We start from the raw sequence: 27,448 nt of genomic DNA, 5'->3' as shown, positions 1-27,448 counted from the left end.
GATAGAATGTTCAGGGTAAAGTCCTGAAAATCCAAAATTCTCAAAGTCCTGGGTACAAAAAAAGAATGCTGTGTCAGCAGCTAAAATATCCCACTAACCATGTGTTAGGCTCTTTGAGAAACAGCAAAGAGAACAATTTGGTCGAAGAGTGGTGTACTGGTGTTTGGTTCGAGGTTTTTGGTTTGGTTTTGTTTTGTTTTTTCCTGTTACGTAAACAAGAGTTGTGTGATAAGGTGGAGGGTATCGATATGTTCAAAGGTTTTCAGCCTACTTCAAAAGTTTCAGCTGACTTGGAAAGTGTACTAATAGTCCCCATACCCACCTCCACAAAGAAAATTAAATCAGAAGGAAAATACAAATGATTATCATAGAGAAATTCAGAAAATAGCATCTTTCCTTTATAAATGTTACCAAGACATAAACTGTGATATATGTATGTTTTCCAGAAGTTGGGAGTATTTTCCATTTCATTTAACATCATAGCACAAAATATAGTCCCTAAAAGTTCATCATTTGCAGCCTTCCTTTAGGCCTAACATGAATTTAAAATAACACAAAATACATCATTTTTTCTCTAGGAGATCCATGAATTTCTAAGTTTTTCCTTAGTGGTTTTATTTCCCAGTAAGTCTACCAGTCTCAAGTCTGGCTTTCAAAAATTTACTCCCAATATCTAAATGAAGGCTTTAAACCACTGTCCCAAGAGAGCTGGAGAATCAAGAAACTAAGGGGTATTTAGTGGGCACTTAATATTCTCATGTTAGTGATCAATCATAAACAAAGCTCTGCTTTTTAAGTCTCATGGTTTTCATCATCTAAAAGTATGTTTTTCCTGAACAATATTGTTGAAATACAGAAAGGCTTGGTAATTAGTGCTATTAATTATCCATCCTAACAGGATATTACAAAATATGTTTACGAAGAGCTCGTAATACACAAAACAATATGTGCTATAAAACACACACACACACAAAAGGATATAAGCTATGTAACACACAGAAGTAGAAGACAGGAAAGAAACATTAAAATATTAACTGCTAATTTCTGAGCAATAAGATCAGGCTGGTATTTTCTTCTTATACTTTTAACAAATTTATATGATGTCTATCACAGAGATAGTGTGTAAGTGTAAAAAATCATAAATGTTATTTTAAACTTGAATGGTGCAGGGAGGTGAGGGGACTGTCCAGCAAGTGTCATGCTTATTTCATCTTCTGTTTAACAATGGTCAAATGACTTTAGTCAAATAATCAGAAGCCATTAAGAAATGAAAAACATAAAATAAAAGCTATAGTCTTTATAATATAATAGTGTGGCACATTTTATAATTTTAATAAGCACCAATTCTGTAAAACTTCAATTAAGCAAATCTGGAAAAACCTGAGGATGCAAAACATCCTCTTTTGCATAATATCATAGGTGATATACTTAATACACAAATTGAATATAAATTCAGCGACAGCTTCTCAGCTTTCAATTAAGACCTTCCTAATTGAAATGTGATCCAAGGGCACATTATCTGTTTATTCTGATTAAATGTTCCCAATGGCAACATTTGATAACCACATCCTATCACATATTTTCCCTCCATAGTTTACAAAACATTTGATATACTTTGAAACCAAACTCTATTTCCCAAAGTTTGGAAATAAGCAGTGAGAAGCACAGGTCTGGGTACATCAGGGAAATCAAAATGCTCAGACACCTTTACTAACAATTCAGTGATAGTTGAAAATAGCCATTTGTTTACAAGTCCATTCTCTCCTGCCCGCCATGAGCACTTCTGTAAAACAGCTTGAATCTTTCCAACAGCCCAGAGGCCTTCACCTCAGTTGCCAGTAGACAAAAACTACTACAGAGATAAAATAGAAAATTTGGTTTTGAAAATGACTATACTAACAACTAAACAATTAGACGCTGCAAGAATCCTCTTTGATGTTAGATGTCATCCTATTTAATTTTAAGTTGAAGATGACTTTCCTTCGTGATTTTTTTTTACCCTACTCTATTTTGATATTAATCTTCTCCAGAAGATTCTGTTATCTGGGTCTGAGGAAAAAAATACATAATTCCACAATTATAATTCTTAAACTGATCATTGCTATATGTTCAGCTATTTCTCAAAGCAATCCAGAATCTGGAGATCAAACTTGGGCCTAAGACACTGTCAAGGTTAGCAATTTCTTCCACATCCCCTTGCTTTTTGATCAATTAGAAAAGGTTAAGGCATTACAATTAAGACTAAAAGTCACCATCACTTACAATAATGTAGTTCGCTGATGCAGACACATGCACTCCATTTGTCTTCTCTTTCTGTTTTTCACATATGTCCAAAGATTTGGATTTGATTCTCGGTTAGATTTGTGTAATATTTGGGCAGGTTCCCAGTCAATGTGTACCTCCAGATTATCCTCCCTAGAACAGTAGAAGCAATGACGAGTCTCAGGGATGTTCTGAGGGCCAATGAAGAATGCCTACAATCCAACCTGAAAGAAATAAACAGCAGTAACAGGGTGCGCATGTAGACTTCACCAGGAAATAGTTGTGCCTCATTTTACAGAAGGCATGTACCCTGTCTGGACAGGGTGAAGCTGTCTGGACAAGAGTCTCTTCAATGCAAATACTGTTTCCTTTTCCCTATGACTTTGCACCAATCGGAGAAGATTTCTTCCTGGAGGCAAAAAGTACAGGATCTCACTTAAAAATGAGGTAAACCTCAAAAAATGATGGCACAAACCATATGCGTGTATGTGTGTGTATAGATACTCACCTTCTTAAAAAAATTAAGAAAGTGGATATATTTGGTCTCTCCTGGAGAAGAAAAAACAGGAATAATGTCACTCTTAGTTTTCTTGAGAAAAGGATCTTGACATGTAGAGGGAAAAAGAAGTAGTAGCTAGGACCTTACCACAGTGTTAGATCTACCACCAGTTGGGGAAACCCCAAGAAACTAAATTTTAGCTATACATGAGGAAGAACTCTGTAACACCTATAACTATGCAATCCTGTAATGCTCTATTTGGGAAAACAGTAAGGCCCTGCAGGAATGTTCCAACCAAAACCAGATGGTCACTCTGAGCAGCTGCAGAAGACACAGATTCACAGAACTCCAAACAAGGGAAAATACCCAATGGAAGGAGCTAGGCTTCCTGGATACAATGCCTCCTCCCTCCCCACCAAAATTGAGAAATTTATCAAACCAAATATCAGATGAACTAAAATACACCTTAAAAATCATCATTCATCTCTACTACCAATATTCCTTTGCAAACAAAATAAAACCCTTATTTTTGTGGCTCAGTCATTTTCTGAATGAGGATTTGGGTAACGAAGTGTGATTTGGGAAGATTCTGGATAAAGAAGTATGAATATGGGTCAAAAGTAACCATCAAAACAAATCAAATGGTAGTTATATTATAGAATAGCACTTGTTCAAGAGAAAAAAAAAAGTACCTTAAATTAAGACTTGTAATTTACAATTTGTGACAATCTAAATACAACTTTGTCTACTGTCTATGTCTCTACAGTTTACTTTCCCATTATAAAAAAAATAGATTGATTAAACAATTTAATGTAAACAAAAGTGGAGGTGGGAGGCGTTAAAATTTACTTAAGGGAACAAATTGTTTTCAAACACATTTACAATTATCCAACAGTGTGTTAATTGTAAATGATCCTTATCTATTCATTCAACTACATCTAGCAGAGTGTTTATCTGGAATAGTTTAGTAGCTTGCTTACTATTACTTTAACATTAAAACTGTGTATCTGTAAAGTATTCATAGATTCTGATTTTTCATATTTATACTGACCATCTCATAATTTTTCATATTAGAAAAACAATACTAACAAATACCTGCATAATAAGATATTATCTTGTATAATATACAAGTATTTTCTTTTATAGAAGTGATTCTAGGGGAAAAAGGTTACCCAATTCACCTAAATGTATATTCGAGCAGCTCTAATTATGTTACCTTTGTAATAGGAACACAAAATAGGTTATAAACCAAATTTATCAATATCAAAAATAAATCCTGTATGTAAGTGTGTATTAGTGTGTATGAACAGGAGAGTGTGAGGTGTGTGTGGAAGTACGAGTTTGTGAGTATATGTACGTGTGAGTATGGATGAGAGTGTGTGTGTACCTAACTGCAGGATTGTTGTATTGTCACTCATTCAACCAAAAGTTAAATTGAATGCCTTTGTATATTAGCCACATTCAAGGTACTTACAATACTCCACTAAGAAAAAGTTAAAAATTATTGCACTCAAAGAATTTATGTTCTAATTGAGGGAGACAGACAACAAAAAATAATCATAATTAACAGAGAAGTGTTTTGAAATGTAGAAAACACAGAGTCAGACATGGGTTATCAATAGTGTTAGGAGTGTCAGTAGGGGGCAGGTTGCATTTTTAAAAAGCATGATCCAGGTAGACTTCCTTGAGAAGGTGGCACTTGACAGAACAGAAGGCAGTGAGAAATTTCACCCTGTACATATCTGAGTGAAGGGCAGTCCAGCCAGGAGGTACAGCAATGCAAAGACCCTAGTATACTCAAAACATAGAAACGGGGCCAGCACAGTGACCTGAAGAATGAAAGGAAACCAGGAGGGAATGAGGTCAGAGGTAAGGGAGTGGGATTGCACACAGCCTTGGAAGCAATGGTAGGATTTCGGCTTTTCTCTGAGATAGATGGGTGAAGTGTCAAGCCACATGGTCTAGCAATTAGCACATAAATAAGCTATAATCGTAATTAGTTATTATTATTATATATTCTATGTCTCCCAGGTAGGATTATTACCCTATTTGATAGATGATTAAATGGAAATGTATACATTTTTTAGACATTAAGAAGTATAAAATGTCAGTTTTTATAAGAAGTTAAAATGTCAGTTTCAGGCCAGACCAAAGCCATAGCCCAACCTCCTACACTGAGCTTCTTTTATGTGGTAAGGTAAATACAGATCCCACCTTCTTAAAAACATGAAAAGTTGTTGCTCTTAGAGACAGTGAAGGGGGAAAAGACTTCATGGATGATTAAAACTGCATCTCGGGAAGCTACTAACAGTTCAGATTCTGAGTGAGATAGGAGGCAAGAGGTTTCTGCAAAATGCGCACAGGCTGGCTTTCAGAGGAATGTAAAGGGATCATTTTTACAGTTGCCCTGCTATGACTGTGCCTACAACCATGTCCTCATAGTTTGGTATTTCTTTTCCTTGACATATTGTGATACCTGAAGCCTAACTAATTTATTAAGCATATACGGTAATTTTGAGCTCAGAGTAGACTAAAGCACAGGGCAAGCTTATCCTCATTTATGGCTTGTCCCATCCTCAGTCTGCAAAGGATGCCCTTCCAAGGATCTACACCCCTATGGAGCAGATGTACCCTCAAGAACATTCACTCCGTTGACCTCATTCTTCAAATAGCCTTTTTCTTTGGATCTGAAAGAAAACTTGAGACCCTCATTGTGTTTGTGGCAAGTCCAAGCATGTCCACCCTGCCATAGTGTGTCAAAACACCAGTTCTGAAATCACACAGAAGCCACTGTAAGGGGCAAGTGCCTCTCTCTGAGTTGGCATCCGCAATGAAATGGGACTCTTCACCAACAGGCTGGGAGTCAATGACAGCAAACCCCTTTGACCACAGCTGTGCCAGCTTTAAAAACCAATGAATTCTGTTGTTCTCTCATGTTGGCAAATAACTCAGTCATCCCTTCCTAGCTTTGTAATACCCCACTTAACGGGGTCAAATTAGTTGGCTCTCACTAACTCTTAAGTAATAAATTATTCTTTGCCACTTGTTTTCAGAGTTGTTTTAAGAGGCCCATAGGGGCAGGCAAGTCAAAAATGAGAACTCTTTAACAAACGCTGGCAAACCACCCTCCCCTTGATGTAGAGGAAAAGATCTACAGGCTGTTAAAAGGACCTCCCTCTGGTTAATAGAGTACTGACCTCTGGTCCAAATCAATGTTGGTGGAAGAAAGAAAATGGGCTTTTGGAGAGGTGAGATAAAGTGGTAAAACACATTTATTTTTAAATAAATAGCAGTTGTTTCCCTTCTGCATACACTGGCATGCCACCCTTCTTAGTTATCCACAGAGATACTGACCTAGGGTTTTCATTCTATTGCACCCGCTGTTGCCACCTGCTGGTGACATATCATGATTGACATACAAAGCACGGTGTTGGTATTCTCATGGGAAACGCAAGTTGTAAGCTTTAGGCCAAAATCAAAAGTCTTCATTTCATGGGGACTCAGTCTTCCTTGACAGGGGAAAAGAAAAGTCCAGAAAGCAAAGGGAAAAGATCCTATTCACAGTCAACTTTCAAGAAGTTCTGGGTATGTTTCAGTCCTATTATTCCACCAATACAAGAGATTCAGTTAACCTGCCATTACCTTTCCCCTCTACAAGCTATATTGGACATGCATTCCCCTGACCACTGGAGATATAATTTTGTATCCTGCTGTGTATCTTGAAGACTATAAGTTTTATCCTGCTGTGTATCTTGAGGAACTTGACCTCAAATGGAAGACTGCTTTTCAATTTTCCCTAGGCAAACCCGAAAGGCAAAAGATAACCTCTTCTGCCTGTTTCCAAGGAGCCTGGGGGGTGACAAGGTTCTGATACACCACATCATTTATAAAAGAACCATCAGAAGTGTATGTACCAAACACTCCTGGAAAAATTCAGGGTAAGCATGTTGTTTGAAGTAAAGCAAATCTATTTTTTAAAGGCCCATACTGAGCTGTAATTTGCTATACAACATGAAAAAGAAATATATTTCCTTAAATTTCTCCACACTCATAAATAGCCAATACCATGGTACATGTTTCTTGGAAATTTAGACACATCAGAAGTCATTGTGCATAGCTATACATGTTTAACTTTTAAATTTATGGTCATACAATAGGAAAGTTTCAAATGAAAGTATACCAAGTATCAGGAAGTTCAAGAATTAAAGTCCCATAGTAGTCTTAACATACCCACAATGTACAAATGCCACATCATAAAGAGGTTTAAAAGGTTTCTTCAGTAGACATGCCCAATATTGAATAGGCCCAGCATGAACAACTCAATACTTATATGTATTTTGAGTTTTAATTTGTAAAGTGAGCTGTGTTTTAATATTCATTTTTCATTCCCTTGTCAATGCTCACAATAAGAACACCAATGTTAAGGGGCCCAAGGCCCTGCACCCTTATTTTCTTTTTACACTCTCTCTAGGTTATCTCATCCAGTTCTACAGCCTGTAAATGCCACCTGTATTCTAGACATTTTTCAATCTATTTCTCCATTCCTGATTTCTCCCCAGAACTCCAGACTCATAGCCAACTGACCATCTGAGAAATAACCAGCATCTCAAACGTGACATACCCCAAAGCAAAACTCTTAATTATGTTACCCAAACTTTCTCTTCTCTCTAAATGCCTTCATTTTTGTAAACAGCACAAAAACACTCCCATTTGCTCAAGTAAAAAATCTGAAAGCTAACTTTGATCAGACTCTTTTCTCTAACTCCTTATACATAATCCATCTGAAATTCTTGCTGAATTAAAATTCTCTAAAATTCTATTTCTCTCCATCTCCACTGATGCCACCTATGTTAGCCATCTATTTTGGCATAATAAATAATTCCAGAACATAGTGCCATAAAACAACAAGGATTTATTATATCACATGGTTTCTGAGAGTCGGGAATCTGGGACAGACTTTGCTGGGTGGTTCTGGCTCAGAGTCTCTCATGAGGCTGCAAACTCAAGAGGGCTGCAGCATTGAACAGGGCTGCAGTCATGTCAAGGTCAAACAGGAAGTTGTTGGCATGCTCAGTTCCTTGAAGACCACTAGCTGGAGGTTTCAGTTCTTTACTACATGAGCTTCTCCCTATGGTAACTCAGAACATGGTAGCCCATTTCTCCCAGAGTGAGAGATCAAGAAAGAGAGAGACCAACGTGGAAGCAATAGTCTTTTATAACCTAATCTCAGAAGCAACAGAACATCACTTCTGCTATATTCTACTAGTCATTCTGACTAACCATGGCAAAATGCGGGAGCTGACTAACAGAAGACTGTAAATATCAATAGAGAATCACTGTAGGCAAATGTGAAAGCCGGCTACCATTTCATCCTAGCCTAACCCTCTACACACAACTGCTTAGGGGCCTGAAACAGCCCACTGATCCATATCCCTGCTTCTCTTCTTGCCATCTCCATTCATTAACCACTCAGAAGCCAGAAATCAGATCTTGTCATTCTTGTACTTAGAACCCTCCAATGGCTTCCCATTTTACATAGAGTAAGATCCAAACTCTTAACCTGGCCTTGCCTACCTATAAAGTTCATTTCCCATCAAACCCAGCCACCATAGACAGATGCTTGTTCCTCCAACATACCAGGTTGGGTTCCTCTTCCCTGGGAGAATTTAGACCACAGCTTAAATGTCACTTCCAGAAAAACCACTGGCTTTACTGTATCTTAGATACAGTACTCATTCAGATACTCCCCTGCCCAGCTGTCATTCTTGCCCCAGCCCCATACACAAACACAAGTGCACGTCTTACCTGCTAAAAGCATCCTGACTCTTTAAGAGCAGGCAAGGGGCACCTGGGTGACTCAGTCAGTTAAGCGTCCGACTCTTGATTTCAGCTCAGATCATGATCTCCATGTTGAGCATGGAGACTGCTTAGAATTACCTCTCCCTATGCCCCTCCCCCACTCATGCTTTCTCTCTATCTCAAAATAAACTTTTTTTTTTTTTTTTTTTTTTTTTTTAAAGAACAGGCAGGGGACACCTGGGTGGCTCAGTTGGCTAAGCATCTGATTCTTGATTTCAGCTCAAGTCATGATCTCATGATTTGTGAGTTCGAGCCCCACATCAGGCTCCGTGCTGACAGTGTGGAACCTGCTTGGGATTCCCTCCCTCCCTCCCTCCCTCCCTCCCTCCCTCCCTCTCTCTCTCTCTCCCCCTCACTCTTCCCCTCCCTCACTCATGCTCTCTCTCTCTCTCTCTCTCAAAATAAATAAATAAACTTTAAAAAAAGAACAGGAAAAGAGATCTTTTCTTTTTTCATTTTACTTTTTTATTTAGAAGTTTATTTATTTCGAAAAACAGAAAAAGTGCATGAGCAGGGAGGAGCAACGAGAAAGAGAATCCCAAGCCATCTCCCTGCTCTCAGCACAAAGCCCAATGCAGGGCTAGAACCCACCAGCCTGAGCCACCCAGGTGCCCCTAGAGATCTCAGTATTAGGGAATGCAGGCTCCTCTCATCTATAGGAAATGACACATGATTACTCTATTGCAGACACAGTAATCCTTTCCTTCAATGATGAAGCAAAAGGGTCTAGAACTGTCATGTGGTCCTATACCAACTAATAAGAGGTAGGAGGATATTTACTGGGAGCTTCCTTTCTAAAATAAAAAGAGTAATCTTGGTAAGAACAACATCTTTTTCTCCCATAACTACTTCTCCAAACGTAACTACCATAAGGATATAAGTCCAGAGCTTTTAGATAAGCAACCATCTTGTGATGTGAGATAAACAGCATGATAATGAAAACCTAATACACCAAGAATGATAAAATAGGAAGATACAAATCAGACTCTGACCTTTGAACCACTACACTGCTCCTGGTCCAACAACCAACCTCTAGATTCGTTGGCATAAAAAATTATCACATAACCTTATCATTCAAGACCCTGCTCATCACATCTTTCTGTTACATTCAGCACAAAGTATTCCTAATTGATATGTTCACTCACACAGAATCTTCCTCCTAAATGATGATGGCTCACTCATTAAAAATCTTCGACTCTATAATGTAGCGTCCACTTAAAAATACCTGATGACAAAGAACCAACAGAGTTACTGAGGCCTATAATCTTCTTGCTAAACTTTCTTGAAGATCTTTAGCAGTAACAATGAAGGCTGGAGTATAAAAGTGACTTGTTTTATAAGCATTTCCATGGAAAAGTTTCTTTTAATGAACTGAAAAATAATAAAAATTAATCTTTAATGAGGCTGACTAATGAAAAATAGTATTAAGCATTTTACCTCAATAATCTGAGCCTGTGAATGATTTGACCTAATGAAAGAGCTGGTATTGTTAACCCATTTCATAGATGACGAAACTGAGGTTCTGAGAGGTAAGTTTATCCAAGGTTACCCAGCTTACAAGACAGACCTGAGACTTGAACCCACGTCCACTGACATGATGTTCACAGGCTTACTTCTAGCACCACCCCTAGCCTCCAGGTAGGGCTGGGCCCATCATTAGCTCTCTACCCAGTAAGTATCTTAGGAAGTGTCTCACTTGAGTGACCTGTATATCCACACCAATGTACAGCTTGCTCAGTGGCCATCATTTGGCATCTATATCTTAAAGAGTGCACATTAGAGAAAATTTAGGTACAGTTGCTGTTACTCACGCAGAAAGAATATTTTTAAACCTTCTGAACCTAATTAAATACCTAGCATCACAAGGAGTAAAGCTTGTGCTTTAAAGTTGGAATTTAATGTCCTAGCCATTCAGCTCATGACAGCTTTTCCTGTTCCCTGACATCTGTCTTGGTCAATATTCGATTTTAGCATAAAATTGCTCATTTAACTGATCTCCCTATTTTTACACTTCCCCCAAACCCCTGTAACTCTTCCCCACATAAGAGCCAGAGTGATCCTTCTTATACGTAAGTCAGATTACATCACTCCTGTTCCCAAACTGTCTCATGGCTTCACATGTCAGGGTAAAAGCTGAAGTCCTTACAATGGCTGACCAGGTCCTCTCAAATACTGCCCCCTTTTGCATTCTGATCTCACTGCCTAAGACTCGTCCCTTTGCTTGCTTTTCTTAGGTAAATTGGTCTTCTTGCTCTTTCTCAAGTAAGCCAAGAACTCTTCTACCTCAGGGATTTTGCCTCCATTTATACTTTTCCTTCTCCTTGGAAAGCTGTTCCTCCAGCTACCTAAATATTCTGATCCCACAGTACATATTATCTCTGCTCAAATGCTTTATTACCTTTATTGCACACCATGTATAAAACAGCAACACCTCCCCTCCAGTACACACACACTTCCTCTCCTTTTCTGGACTTTTTTTTCCCCAAAAGATACAGCATAAAATTTATTTGTCTACTTGTTTATTGACTGTCTCCCTCCCATTGTCATATAAGCTCCTCAAAAACAGGGACTTTGTTTAGTGTGTTTCCAGAATTTAAAGCATGCTTGTCATGCAATAGGTACTCAATGAATACTTGCTGAATGAATGAATGAATGAATGAATTTATCTTGGGCAGTGAAGTCACATCACTGCTCTGTGACTTAATTTCCTCATCTATGAAATAAAGGAATGAAGACAAGAGGATCTCCACGTTTTCTCCCTATTCTCTCATACCACCACATAAACCAAAAAACAGGCCTTCCTCCAGCTCAAGAACCACAAGGATGCTCCCTCAGAGCCAAGAATGGTTAGTTTCTCTCTACCTTTCACCTCTTGGCTTCCTGGGTGGCCCTGGGCAAGTCACTTAACTCTTTCCTTAATTCTGCATTTATAAAACAAGACTAACACGTACCTACCGCATTGGGGAGTTGGGAGCATTAATTAATGCTTGTAAACTGCTCTGGTATTTCTCGATTAAAAGATTCAATTAGAGTAAATTGTTACTAGTAGGTAAATGAAATAACAAGACTGTTCTAGGCACTATAATTCATACATGAATTCCAGCTTTAAAAAATTAGAACCGTCACATATATTCTAAAGCAATCCACAAAACACTCTACTCAAAAGAAGTTTTTCCAAAATTTTAATCATCCGAAAAGTAGCTCAAAGAAGCAACATGCCAACTTTTCCTAACCCAGGATGTTCCCCAGTTGTCACATCTAGTTCTATATATGTAACTAAGATTACAATTCACAAATTTATCATTAAAGAAAAAAATATATTTTAGCCCATTGCCTACTTCATCTTATCCTTAAAAAACAAAGGGAAAATAAATATTTTAAAGCACAAATGTATCAAAGAAAAATGTATTACAATTTTTTAAATTTGTGAGGACATCTAAGACTATTCAAGAAAAAGAGAATGCGGAGAGTTATATTTTGAAATACCAACACTATCACATAAAGCTGAAGCTCTACTAACTGGATTACTTCAGGCAAGCTAAGGCTCTCCATTTAAAGAGCTTTATTATATTAAACTTCAAATAACTTTTAATCCACCCTGCCAAAAGAGATATCTTGCCTACATCTTAGCTGCATTTTAAGCAAACATTTTTCCATTTTATTGCCTTGATACTATCCATGAAAGAGAATGTCATCGCATTGCATGTCCTTCCTCTACTCTTCCAAGCTAATTTCTTTCCTTTTCCTCCATTTCCTTACTTTGTTGTCTTAATTTCCATGAAGATCTTCCAAATTAAATCTGCTCTCCCTGCTCACTATAGGAAACTTGGGAGTCTGCTTCTTGTTCAAGGACACAATTGGCCTCCTGACATGTGAGGGCTGATGATGCCAGGGAGGACTACTTCTCTGGGAACACCTGTGAAAATGGTGTATATGGGGTTTGGAGAAGGCCCCTAAAGCTTTTACCAGCTCAATAACCAGGAAAGGGAGACGGGGTGTGAAACTAGACTAATTCACCTTTTTCTTTAGGTCCCACCTCTGAATCTCCTGTTTACTCCTTCTGTTGAGTTACTAAAGATAACACAGGTGAAGGATTTTCTATGTAAAAACCTATGTAAGTCTACTAACCTGCTTTTTGAGAATTGGACTTCTTGGTAACCAGATTATTATCATGGTTTCTCTTCACACAAAAAAATTCACATAAACAGAATTTTATATAAGATATCAGAGGTCTGAAATATCTCTGAGATTCATGAATCCTAGACACTGTGACCAAAGTGAACCAGATAAGGAAAACTATCTGAGGAGGCCTACGGATGGGCTTCAGTGGTACCACAAATTCCTCATGTAGGAAAATATTCCATAAACAATTTATTGATCTAGCAGGCTTTTATTCAGTGGTTCATAAACCGGGCAGCATCCAATCTAGCAGACAGAAAGGATGTCGAAAGAGCTGTTCAAGATAACAGATTTTTATAGACCAAAGTGAGCAGGATCAAGGAAGTTATACTGGGCATTTGCTGACTGGTTAAAGCAGGGGAGATTTCCTTATATGGAACAAAGAGAAGTCTTGGAACTAGGTCAGGTAACTTGTGCTAAGCAGGCAAGTGCTGATTAGTTGACCTAAAGCCTTCCTATTCCGGGAGAGCTGAGCATAGAAACTTATTTAAGTTTTCTGGTTTGCAACATAAGGTATAGCATAAGCAACTCCATCTTGGGTCTAATCTGGTTACTTTAACACCCCAAATTGTGGACATTTTCCTGAGAAAGGTTCCTTAGCTTCCACCATTCTATCAAGGGGGTCTGTGACCCACTTGAAGGTAAGAATATCTGAGCTAGGGCTCCTTGAAACACAAATTTGCTCCCCTGGCCATAGTCTAAATTTCTCAAGAAGAAAGGGACATATTCATCATCTTTTTATTATTCTTGATACTTAGAGTGTTTAATACAGATTTATGAAATGCATAAGTCAAGTAACCATTCAAAAGCCAAGTTGGTTCAGTAGAATAGTCATTGGCATAAAAAAGAGGAGAAACATCAAGCTGAGCCATAGAAAGCTATATACACACAGATCATCTCATTAATTTTATTTCCCAGGTATCTCTCAAGAGTAGGCATTTAAATCATGTGAAGATTATTTTACACTTTATCAACTTCATAATCAACATTTAGATCTGAAGAAGTGTTATTTATATATATCGTGGCAGCCTCTCAAACTCTAATGGGCTTACAATTTACCCAAGGATCTTTTAAAAACGTTGGTTCTAATTCAGCAGGTTGGCATGAGGGCCTGAGATCTGCATTTCAAGCAAGCTCCCAGGTGATACTGATGTGACCAGCTTTCAGACAGCAATTACAGAAGCAAAGACATAGAGAACAGAGGAAATGGATGTTAAGGATTTCCTACTCACTTCCTCACTACATTTGGGACCAGGATATAATGGCCACTTGTGGATGGATTTAAGGTAAGGAAAAAGTCCACAATAGAGCAAATAGACTCTCATGCAGAAATAAAGAATATTCTCCACAATCCAGTTGAAAGCAATATTAGATTAACTGTATAGTAAGACATTGATGGGATTTTCCCATTCTCCATCTAAATACTGGTATAGAATAAGCAAAGATATTTCACTTGTATTTAGGTTTTTACTGACTAGAAACACAAAGACTATTTAAACATTATATCAAACTCTTAAGTCTGGTCACATTGTTAGGGAAAGTAAAAGTTCTTACCCAAAATAAGAATTTCAGGGCAGAAATTTATACACATTATTTAGGAATGAGTTGTCCTTCTTTCTCCTTTTCCTTTCAGCCCAGGGCCATTTTGCCTTGTCTTCTCACCCCAGAAAATTACAAGGTGAGGTTCTATTACCCTCAACTTTCTCTTTATGGTTTCTCAATGTTCCTGAAATACATTTACCAAGGGAAGGCGTTCATTTTCATCTTAAGTACTTGTAACTCCCTACATAACTTGTCAAAGTTTTTGAAAGGGCAAATTTTAAAAGCTTCATACTCTTGTTTCAAGTACACATGTTAATAGGCCTTAATAAAACCACAGTTTCAGGGGCTTTCTTCTACTTGCAGGATCTTTTATTGAAAATAAATTCCAAAGGTTCCGCATCCTCTTTGCCTGTGGTAAATTTCTTTAAATTGTGAACACTTTATTTCAAGTGGAATAAAAATTTTAATTTTCCTATTGACAGTGTTAGTCCAATGGCATTCTTATACACTGACCCATTTTCTTCCAATGGAGGTCTGCAATGGGTCAAGTCTTCAAATTAGGGAAGGAAAACAGAGTGACAATGACAATGTAGCAGCAGACAGGAAAAAATGTAAGATTTACTCCCAGTCCTACTTCGGAGTAGTCACACACATATGGAAGCAGCTACCCCTATGAGCCTCTGTAGATGGTAGCAGTAGTTTGAAATTAACATGAACTCTGGATGAAACCTTGATTCAAGCTCCTGCTCTGGCCCATGAGACTATGAAAAGATTTGTTTCTCCTCTGTAACTTCAGCTTCTTCCTCAGTATAGAGAGAATTGTGCTAGATGGTCACTACTGATGATTATAGCTCTAAATATTGCTTCCAGTGGAATCTGCCTAGGGGCAATTAGAGAATCCAAATCAGCAAGACCAATTCAATGCTTAGTGGGTGCCTACCCATAACAAAGGCGTGGGGTGCTTTCGTTTTGATACCCACTTTTATCAATTATGAGTTGACAGTGCTTCTGGTAAATTTTGCAGCACGTGTTCCAATGTCTTTCTGACAGTTACAGAAAATCAAAAAGAAACAAATAAAAACTCTTGCATCTAGCTTAAATTGAGTTTGCATTAAAGTAGAGAACAAAAATTATTTGGAATTTATACTGATGCTTTATCTCTGGCAGACTACGTGAGAGGTCTGTTGCCAGTTTTTCTTCTATGGAATGAATAAGTCAAGTTTAAACACCTGGTATCAACACATCAAGGATGAAACACTACTATCTTGATGCAATCAAGTAGTGTTCATTTTGTCTCAAAAAAAAGTATCTTTAGTTATAACATATACTATAAGGTAAATTATAAGGTAAACAAACAGTAATGATGCTCATAGTTTTTCATGGTTTGTGTCAGTATAACAAAGATTTATTCAATTCCTGTAAAGTCCATCAGAAAGTCTCTGATCCACACTGTCTTTAGTAAAGTTTGTTGTCCATCAAACCAAATGAGTATTTTATTTTCAAAAAATCCCTCTTGAATTCCAAATGATCAAATCTGTTTGTAAACTATTATCCAAGTTCATTCATAGATTAGCAGATTATAGAATAAATATAAATATAGTCAGTCTATGCATAAATTTCAAGGAGGAAAAATACTCTTAATTTAAATGTAAGTAAAATTTACTATTTTGATGAGAAAACCATTTAGCATAATAAAGAGCCTGGGTGGTTCAGTTGGTTAAGCATCTGACTTTGGCTGAGGTCATGATCTCAAGGTTCATGGGATCGAGCCCCACATAGGGCTCTGTGCTGACAGCTCAGAGCCTGGAGCCTGCTTTGGATTCTGTGTCTCCCACTGTCTCTGCTCCTCCCCCATTTGCACTCTATTTCTCTCTCAAAATTAACAAATGCTAGAAAATTTAAATAAATAGATACACCTCAACACTGTGACTTTTTCTCCAATATCATGAAGATATATATTTCTCTTTTTGCTTTCCTAGTAGCTAAAACCACACATTGCTACACTGTAACTGTAATGGAGAAAACTTTTCAACAGGTCTCTTTCTACAGTGCTTAACTTTATTATCCTGTTACAGTATATTGGGCACAAGGGGGCACTGAAGGAGTGAACAATTCCATCTACCATACTGGAACTGTGACACCTAAGTGTTCACCTTTCACTCTATCGTACTGTAGCACTTACTTTCTTTCTTCCTTTCTTTTCTTTTTCTTTTTTAATACATGTAAGGAATATGTCTAGCTACTCTGGTCACATGAGGGAAAATTCATCCCACCCATGAACAAAACCATCTTGAATGAAGAGTATACATGTCATAGCATCATGAAAGAGCATCATGTTTCACTAAAAAGCCAAACATCTGGGACAAGAGTCTACTAGTTCTCTACTCAATATTCATAATACCCTTCCTTCTTACTAACAAAATCCCTATATTGCTGGAGGCAGCTACAAACTACATTTCCCAGTGACTCTAAAAGAATAGTGTGGATAATGAAACAGAGGGAAAAGTCCTCATTATGTGGCACATCTGGGAGAATTATCCAAGGGGGGGGGGTTGCTGAACTGTAAGACTCCTTTTTCCCTTACTCCTTCTTCATGCCTAGAGAGTAAATGCCATAGCTAGTGCTATAGCAGCCATTAATTCTGAAAAGATGGCAGAACAGAAAGAAAGAACAAGCCTAAGACCTTGGTAGGGCTACAGAATTTTCACTACATCCCTGCACTATCTTCTTCCGAACTTCATGTTATGAGAAAGAAAGGAAAAAATTCTTCTCTGGTTCAGTTCTCTATGACTTGGGTCTCTGAAGCTTTAAAATATAAGTATTTGAAAATCCGATAGACTCCACCAAAAATCTGCGAGAACTGATACATGAATTCAGCAAAGTTGCAGGATACAAAATCAATGTACAGAAATCAGTTGCATTCTTATACACTAACAATGAGGCAACAGAAAGACAAATAAAGAAACTGATCCCATTCACAATTGCACCAAGAAGCATAAAATACCTAGGAATAAATCTAACCAAAGATGTACAAGATCTGTATGCTGAAAACTATAGAAAGCTTATGAAGGGAATTGAAGAAGATATAAAGAAATGGAAAGACATTCCCTGCTCATGGGTTGGAAGAATAAATATTGTCAAAATGTCAACACTACCCAAAGCTATCTACACATTCAATGCAATCCCAATCAAAATTGCACCAGCATTCTTCTCGAAACTAGAACAAGCAATCCTAAAATTCATATGGAACCACAAAAGGCCCCGAATAGCCAAAGGAATTTTGAAGAAGACCAAAGCAGGAGGCATCACAATCCCAGACTTTAGCCTCTACTACAAAGCTGTCATCATCAAGACAGCATGGTATTGGCACAAAAACAGACACATAGACCAATGGAATAGAATAGAAACCCCAGAACTAGACCCACAAACGTATGGCCAACTCATCTTTGACAAAGCAGGAAAGAACATCCAATTGAAAAAAAGACAATCTCTTTAACAAATGGTGCTGGGAGAACTGGATAGCAACATGCAGAAGGTTGAAACTAGACCACTTTCTCACACCATTCACAAAAATAAACTCAAAATGGATAAAGGACCTGAATGTGAGACAGGAAACCATCAAAACCCTAGAGAAGAAAGCAGGAAAAGACCTCTCTGACCTCAGCCGTAGCAATCTCTTACTCGGCACATCCCCAAAGGCAAGGGAATTAAAAGCAAAAATGAATTACTGGGACCTTATGAAGATAAAAAGCTTCTGCACAGCAAAGGAAACACCCAACAAAACTAAAAGACAACCAACGGAATGGGAAAAGATATTTGCAAATGACATATCGGACAAAGGGCTAGTATCCAAAATCTATAAAGAGCTCACCAAACTCCACACCCGAAAAACAAATAATCCAGTGAAGAAATGGGCAGAAGACATGAATAGACACTTCTCTAAAGAAGACATCCAGATGGCCAACAGACACATGAAAAGATGCTCAACGTCGCTCCTTATCAGGGAAATACAAATCAAAACCACACTCAGATATCACCTCACGCCAGTCAGAGTGGCCAAAGTGAACAAATCAGGAGACTATAGATGCTGGAGAGGATGTGGAGAAACGGGAACCCTCTTGCACTGTTGGTGGGAATGCAAATTGGTGCAGCCGCTCTGGAAAACAGTGTGGAGGTTCCTCAGAAAATTAAAAATAGACCTACCCTATGACCCAGCAATAGCACTGCTAGGAATTTACCCAAGGGATACAGGAGTACTGATGCATAGGGGCATTTGTACCCCAATGTTTATAGCAGCACTCTCAACAATAGCCAAATTATGGAAAGAGCCTAAATGTCCATCAACTGATGAATGGATAAAGAAGTTGTGGTTTATATACACAATGGAGTACTACATGGCAATGAGAAAGAATGAAATACGGCCCTTTATAGCTATCTGGATGGAACTGGAGAGTGTGATGCTAAGTGAAATAAGCCATACAGAGAAAGACAAATACCATATGTTTTCACTCTTTTGTGGATCCTGAGAAACTTAACAGAAACCCATGGGGGAGGGGAAGGAAAAAAAAAAAGAGGTTAGAGTGGGAGAGAACCAAAGCATTAGAGACTCTTAAAAACTGAGAACAAACTGAGGGTTGGGGGTGGGAGGGAGGGGAGGGTGGGTGATGGGTATTGAGGAGGGCATCTTTTGGGATGAGCACTGGGTGTTGTATGGAAACCAATTTGACAATAAATTTCATATATTGAAAAAAAAATAAAAAAATTTAAAAAATAAAATAAAATACAAGTATTTGAAAACTGCAATTACCAAATGATACATGCTAAAAGTATCATGGTTAGCAACAGAGATTTTTCAATTATATATAGCAAAGGAATTGGACCAAAGGAAAAGTTTCATTGAGTTTCCATCCAGTCACATGAAAAATAATTCAATATTGTGAAAAGGCATGAACTAAAATGTGTTTTAAAACATCTTTTTAACTTCATTGGACAAATAAAATATCAACTAGTATTCCACACAGGGAAGTCTTGCACTGATCACAATAATTCCAATTCTTTTCTAAATTACTGCTGTGCAAAAGCAACTACCCCTGTTACATCACCCAGTGAACTCCACACTGGACACCCCAACAGGAAGAGCCACAGAGTCAATGCCAAGCTTTATCCATCTCCACTGCTCACTGGAATGGACACACAGCTACACTCCTAACAATCTCCGCTCTCAGCACCCTGGTCAGCGGCCTCACCCTGAACTCCCACTGCTCTCAATACCCTTAGTTCTCACCCTAACCTCACCAGGGACCCTGTCTCCAATCCTCCTGGTGAAAGGATGCTGGAGAAACCAAATATCCAAAAGCAGCTTCTTCTAAAGAAATACCCTGGGTTTCTGACTCTATTTTGCCCATGAAGGAAAGAACCATTTATTTTTATCACATTGGTTAACTGAAATTTTAAAACTTCCCTACCAGTTGTACTATTATTTTTCAAGTTATCTCAGTGGGTAGGATATCCAGTCTAGATTTTTTTTTAAATAAGTGTAAATATTTTTAAAATGTGAATCTTTGAATTATCAAAGTTTCATGACATGCTTTCAATTTTAAAGAGTCTAGTCAAAGTACACTGTTTGCAATAGACATTGTTTTACAGAATAAAGGATGAGGATGAAGCTCTAATTATTAGACGAAGTCCACTGAAATGCCTATTCTACAGAAAAATGACAGTGCTTAGTATTATAGACCATGATATTATTTTTATACAGAGTTTGCATCATTAAAAAAAAAAATTCCCCTTTAAGCCAAAAATGTCTTGCTAATTTGAAAGCAAATCACATGGCTTATGGGAAATAAACCCTACCCTACCGTGATTCCTTTAAATGGGCAGTGGATTTATATCTGTAACTCAACTAAGTTCAGGGACAAAAACTTTTCAATTGCAGAGCTTAAATTAAACACAAAGAATTGGTTTTGGGGCGCCTGGGTGGCGCAGTCGGTTAAGCGTCCGACTTCAGCCAGGTCACGATCTCGCGGTCCGTGAGTTCGAGCCCCGCGTCAGGCTCTGGGCTGATGGCTCGGAGCCTGGAGCCTGTTTCCGATTCTGTGTCTCCCTCTCTCTCTGCCCCTCTCCCGTTCATGCTCTGTCTCTCTCTGTCCCAAAAATAAATAAACGTTGAAAAAAAAAAAGAATTGGTTTTAATCAAAAAGATACTTAAATACTGAGGAGGCTATATTAAATAAGGTTATAAAATTTCAGGCTAGGGGAATACCTTCAAAGTAAAAGTGACAGCCACCAGTCATGGAAGGCGGGCAAGCAGGAGTTGATTTACTCACCAGAGATGCTTTTACCTGCATGTGTTTGGTCTTCTAAGTTTGGAACCTACTTCAAACCTACCAAGTTGCAACACTGTTTTTTTTTTAATATTAAACCAAAAATATAATGTATAAATTATAAAAAGTAACAAATATTTTCAAGTTGAAAGTACCTGTACATCTGTTCCAACTAACTTAAACATCTATTTGTTGCAGAAACTTACTAACATAAAGTTCTCCTGCACTGTTTTCAGGTGAAGAAACTAGAATTAAGGCATTTTCAGTAATTAGCACACAAAGGCAGAGGTGAAGGTAAATGTCATGACCACTCTTTCTTCAGTTCCCAATACTTAATCCATTACACTCTGACTTCTCAATGTATAGTCTGCAGACCAAGAGCAGCAGGGTGACTCAGGAACTTGGAAATTCAGAATTTCAGATCCCACCTCAGACCTTTTAAATCCACGTGATCCCTCAAGGGATTCACAGGCTCAATGAGGTTTGAGAAGCACTATTTTAGGCCACATACCACCTAAATGGAACATCACTTTTTTCTATAAGTTCAATGATACTGCAATCCCAAATGTCTTACTTACCTTTCTGAGTATGCATGTTACAAAAATTCAAATTAATGCTAGAAATGTATGTTTGCACCACCTGCAAATTTAATTCAGCCGCTGACTTCAAAACTTCATCCTCTGTAAGATGAGACTCTACCATTTCTCTTAATCCTCATGAGCAAGCAATCAATTACTATAAACTAGTTTGGAGATGCTTAATATTAAAACAGAAAGAAATAAACCAGCAAACAAGAAGACCACATTAGCCTCTCCATCCATTCCTCTCCCTCCACTAGGTAGGTGTCAGAACACAAATAGTTTGGCTGCCCAGTTGTCTGCGTAAAGATTCTTCTTTAATTTCTTCTTTTGGTCTGACTTGGTTGTTGTTTAACTTTAGCTTTAGTAATAATTATTGTTACATTAAACACACATGCTCCCATATTCTTAAGGAATGACATAAAAGATTTTCAATGGCAAATTTTACCATTCTCTATTTTTACTTTAAATGTTTATTTTATGTTTTGAGACAGAGAGAGACACAGCATGAGCAGGGAAGGGGCAGAGAGAGAGGGAGACACAGAATGTGAAGCAGGCTCCAGGCTCTGAGCGGTCAGCACAGAGCCCGACATGGGGCTCGAACTCACGAACTATGAGATCGTGACCTGAGCCAAAGTCGGACGCTTAACCGACTGAGCCACCCAGGCGCCCCCTCTCTATTTTTACTTTAAATACAAGCTTGAAAACCTATTCTCACGTAAGCTGTTACCCACTTACATTTTTGGAAAAGTATATAAAAACTTGTTAGGTTCACCATTGCTTGCTTATTACATGTCTTGTCCTAGATGGATTTGTGTCACTGAGCCATAGCTTGGGAACACTGAAGCAATAATTAAGCCCCATGAGAGATGGCACTAATACATTAATCTATGGTATAATGAATCATATAACTCAGATGTGGTAGGAAAGTGAGTATGAATGTTTAAGTAGCTGTTATCTGGGTTGGAGAGGAGGTAGGGATGTTGAGGAAGAAACTAAAAAAAGAATGGGTGTGAGAAAGGAAATATCACTGGAATGCTGAAATTGCAAATGAAACCCACAGAAGTCAGGAAATTCAAGAATTAAGGCTCCCACTGCTCCCTTAATTCTGCCCCTGGTATTGGGCAAACACATTGTGTATATATCTTTCATTACCAGATCCCATAACACTTAGCAACAGAGCCCACTTAGGATGGTGATGAAGAAGCATATGGCTCCTTATGAAATGAGCTTTAAATACATCGAAAGGTTAACAACTAGTATAACAAGGTACTTTTTCCTATAAAAATTTAATGTTAATTATAAAATCGGATAACATTGTTATGGCGTGAAATATGAAATACACAAGGCAGCACTCCCCTGGGGCATAGCTGATGTGCACTGTGTTCACAATGGAATTTTCCCAGTGTACAGAAGTGGAAATAATTTTTACTCCCTGGAAAATATATGAAAACTAGCTAATGTAGAAAAATTTCAGAATCTCTACTTTGTTTGACATAAGAATAATAAATTTCAGAGGCTTCAAACTATAGTTAAGGTAACAATATTCTAATAAATAAATGTGGACCCGGAGATGGGAAATAAAAAATGATTCTTCCCTTCCCCTCCATCTCCCCCAAAACATCCTTTCTGGCTGATTTTGGAAAGCTGTGTTTGGCATTATCTTCCTTCAGATTTACTGTCCTAGTGATGTTTTTGCTTGGCAAATGAATGCCTCTCTGAACGTATTCAGGTAAAAAAAAAAAATATATATATATATATATATATATATATATATATATCTCAGGAGGGTGTCTACTTGGAGATCAAAAACAAAGCAGTATAGAATAAAAAGTTGCACAAATCATTTGAAAATGCTCCCTCCCTCCATGAAGGTAAACAGTGAATGAACAGTGAAGAGTGAACTTTGTGGGCTTATCATTTTAGTGTTTATTTAAGTTTATTTATTTATTTATTATTGAGAGAGAGAGAGAGAGAACACTCGTGCATGACGGAGGGGTAGAGAAACAGGGAGAGAGAGAGAATCCCAAGTGGCTCCATGCAGGGCTCCACATGGGGCTCCATGTAGCGCTCGAACTCATGAGCCATGGTATCATGACTTGAGCCAAAATCAAGAGTCAGATGCTTAACTGACCGAGCCACCTAGGTGCCCCAGTTTAGTGGTTATTAAAAGTACTGTTAAAGCTTTTGAAGACTAACCATTCCAGGAGTGGCTATATAATTTGTATGACCCAGTGCAAAGTGAAAATATGCTTTAACTTTGTTTAAAAATTTGAATTTCAAGATAGTGACAGTAAAGCATGAAACAAGAGCCAGCACTTCTAAGCTTGGGACCACAAGAGACTATACACCCTGATCCCTTCTTTGATTAAGTCAACTTCTCTGTATTTCTTAGTTACTTAGCACTCTCTATTATTCTTAGTCCTTTGTGTTTCATCCTTAACTCTCCCACTAGCCTGTAAATTCCTTGTAGACAGACACTCTGAAAAGAACATGGGTTCTGGAATCAGGCAAATCTATCTTAAGTTATTAATTGTATGAACTCAATCGCATTATGTAATTTTTCAGACTCAGTCTTCTCATCTATAGAATGGGAATAATGGAAGTACCTTCAAGACAGGGTTGCTGTGAGGATAAAACAATTCACAGTGTTTGGCCTATAGTATATACTTAAAAATGGTGACTATTCGTCTTATTGCATTATAAGATCGTTGTGAGGATGACAATGAGATAACAAAAAGAACTTCACAATGTTTAATGACACAGAGTTGGTTAAAAATAGGAAGATAAATTCATACAGTACTGTTTTGCTAAGATGGATCTCTACATTTGCTCAGAGCACTCAATCACAGCACTAAAGAAAGGTACACAGGTGGAAGCAACAGCATCACCTGAAAGCTGGTTAGAAAAGCAAAATATCAGACCCCAGCCCAGACCTATTAAATAAAGAACTCTGAGGGTAGCACCTTGTCATCTGGGGCGGAGTACCAAGCCCTCCAGGTGATTCTGATATGCTCTCAAGTTTGAGAACCACTGATGTACTACATGAGCTGGATCTGTAAGTGGATGAAGAAAGTCTTCTAAGCTATATTTTTATTAAATCACAAAGCAAGGTGTAAGACATTTCCCAAACTGATTTCAAGCCGAGATTTTCTAGAATTGAGGCCCATTTCTCCACCCTGGCAGATACTAGTAAAGAGTGTTCCTCTGGCCAATGTTGGAGGAATCACACTCACTCCTACAACTTACACCCATTTTGCTTTTGGGAAGAAGGATTCACAGGTATTTTCCTTTTTGACTTTTTATACTGTCAGAAATTTTAACTATAACTATACATATATATGTAAAATACATATATAAAATACATATATATGTGAACACATATATAAAATTCATACATGTGTAATAATAAAAACCTCTTCTCATTGGTTCTTTAAAAATACACCTATTTTGTAATGAAGAAAGTAAATAAATGCAACCTAAATGTGAAAAAAAAAAAAGCATGGCTCTGTTTAACTAAAATGAGGCTAGAATAAAAGGTATTTGAAAGTCAGGCTAAGTAATGAGGCCTGTTCTTCTAGAAGCAGAGAACTAACCCTAATCTGTGGACTTCCAACCAACAGAACTGAGCAAACCCTCCTTGCTGGGGAAATCCTGACAGCAGGGCCTCTAATTTCATGAAATAAGCTAGGTTGACCTCGAAAACTGTTGGCAAGGAAATTACACAGGAGCAAGGGCACTTCACACAATTCTCTCTTTGGATTTCATTCTTTTAGGGCTGGTTTCCATGGAAATCTGCACCTGCCAGTTCCCTGGGGTCTCTAAGCCTGAGGACTCTAAGGAAACATGGAACAGAAAAGTGGGAACAATGCAGATTTTATAGGCTTCTTTCACTTAGCATTTTTGCTTATGATATTCTCAGAAGACTAACTGTGAGACTGTAGAGAAATTCCACTTGTAATATGCCCTTTATTTACCACTTTCTTGCTTTCTGGAACCTTGAAAACGTAAGATAGCAAGGCTTCAATGCACGAGTATTTTGTATACAGATATGAAATTGGGTCAAATGCCAGGAACATTATTGTTTTCAGAATGTTTTGGTAATGATAAGAATCCTTTATATTTACAGGAAGAAATCCTTCCCAAAGAACCCAGGACACTTTAAATCTTTAAAATTCGCCTTGAGCCACAGAAATAAGAGCACATATTTTTACTATCTGGAATTCAAAGTGTTAGAGACACTAAAACAGGTGGTCACCAGCTGGGAAGAAGTGAGTTCAGCCAGGAGACCTCTAAGAACCCTTCTGGAGTAAGGACATGTGACAATTGTAGTTATAGATCAGAATCATCTTTGCTGGCCCATACATGAAGCTCAGTCCTGATCAGGTCATAGCTCTGTGCCCTCCCTCTCCTCCCACAAGAATTTAGGTTGAGAAAGGATTATATGCAGTTCTCCCCTGACAGGGAGGAGACAACAAGCTCTTTCAGGGACATCAGTCAATAGTGACTGAGCTCTGACTGAGGATTTCGAGGTGGGGAGGGGGGCGGAGAAAGGAAGGTGATAGCAAATAAATAAAACAAAGAAGTATCTAAAGCTTACAGCTTTTTAGGAATGCACACTACATGATGCACCTACCATTTTCAAAGGGCAGGGTACTTGTATTAATCCTTACTCTGAAAAATTAGCCTTGTGTCTGGGACACTATTTCAACATTAACCAAGAAGTTCAAGGCAAGGCTGACTTTTTTTTGTTTTTGTTTTGTTTTTAGTTTTTTTGTATATGTATTTTTGTATTTGGTTTGCTTGCTTTGCTTGGTGGTTGGCTTTACTTGGGAGGTTTTTTTTTTTTTTAATTTTTTAACAGTTTTAGTGAAGTATAACTTACATACCAGAAACTCTTCATTTTAAGTATTTCAACAAATTACCGTGCATTTATAGAGTTGTACAACCATTGCTACAATCCAGGGTTAGAACATTACCATCACCCCAAAAGATCCCTTAGGCCCATCTGCAGTCAGTCTCTACTGCAGACAACCTCTGAACTGCTTTCTGTCTCCATAGATTTCCCTTTACTGGACATTTCATATAAAATATACAATTCATATACTGGGAATCATACAATATATATTGCTTATTGCCTCTGGCTTCTTTCATTTTGCATAATGTTTTAAAAATCCACCCATGTTATAGAATGTATGAGTAGTTTGTTTTATTGCTGAATAGTATTCCATCATATGAATACACCACGTTTTGTTTATCCATTCATTAGTTGATGGGCACTCAGAGGGTTTCCACTTTGGGGCTATTATGCATAATGCTACTACAAACATTCATAATAAAAGTCTTTGGGAGAACATATGTTTTCAGTTCTCTTGGGTAGATTCTTAGGAGTGGAATTACTGGGTTGTATGGCAAATTTGTATTTAACTTTTTAAGAAACTGTCAAATTATTTCCAAAGTATCTGCACCAGTTTACATTCTCATTAGCAATGTATGAGTGTTCCAGTTTTTCTACATCCTTGCCAATATTTGCTATAATCTGCTTTCTTTATGGTAATCTTTCCAGTGGTATCTCACTGTGATTTTAATTTGAATTTCCTAAAGGAGTAATGATGCTGAACATCTTTTCATATGCTTATAAGCTATTTGTATATCCTCTTGGTAAAATACCTATTCAAATAGTTTGTTCATTTTTTTTTAATTAGGTTGTTACTCTCAGTACAGTTGACCCTTGAACACCACAAGAGTTAGAGGCACCAACCCCCTTCAAAATCAAAATCCACATATAACTTTCGATTCCCCTCCCTAAAAATTTTACTAATAGCCTCCTGTTGGCCATAAGCCTTACTGATAACATAAACATCCAATTAACACATATTTTGTATGTTATAATAGTATCCTTATGATAAAGCCAGAGAAAACAAAACATTATGAAAATCATAAGAGAAATATATTTGCAGTAATGTAAAAAAAATCTATGTATAAGTGGACTTGTGCAGTTCAAACTCATGTTATTCAAGGGTCAACTGCATTGAACTGTGAGAGCTCTTTATATGTTATGAATACAGATCCTTTATCAGATATGATTTAAAAATATTTTCATCCAGTTTGTGACTTGTCTTTATTTTATTAATGGTGTATTTTGAGGTGCAAAAATCTTTGTTTTGAGATGCAAAAGTTTTTAATTTAGATTAAGTCCACTTTAT

At 37.6% G+C, this 27,448-nt stretch overlaps 1 long non-coding RNA gene across 1 annotated transcript in view; it reads right to left on the bottom strand.

Annotated features, from left to right (window-relative positions):
• The window catches only part of LOC115509673, a 242,513-nt gene that overhangs the window by 203,689 nt on the left and 11,376 nt on the right, over positions 1 to 27,448 (bottom strand). Inside the window, exon 2 of the long non-coding RNA XR_003967453.1 lies at positions 2,263 to 2,486. This is a non-coding gene — a long non-coding RNA (uncharacterized LOC115509673). The remainder of the gene's footprint in view (positions 1 to 2,262; positions 2,487 to 27,448) is intronic.

This window comes from Lynx canadensis, chromosome A3 (assembly GCF_007474595.2).
Source record: "Lynx canadensis isolate LIC74 chromosome A3, mLynCan4.pri.v2, whole genome shotgun sequence".
Taxonomy (NCBI): Eukaryota; Metazoa; Chordata; class Mammalia; order Carnivora; family Felidae; genus Lynx; species Lynx canadensis.
Note: the sequence above shows the minus strand (reverse complement) of the source record. Positions and strands in the feature narration are given on the sequence as shown.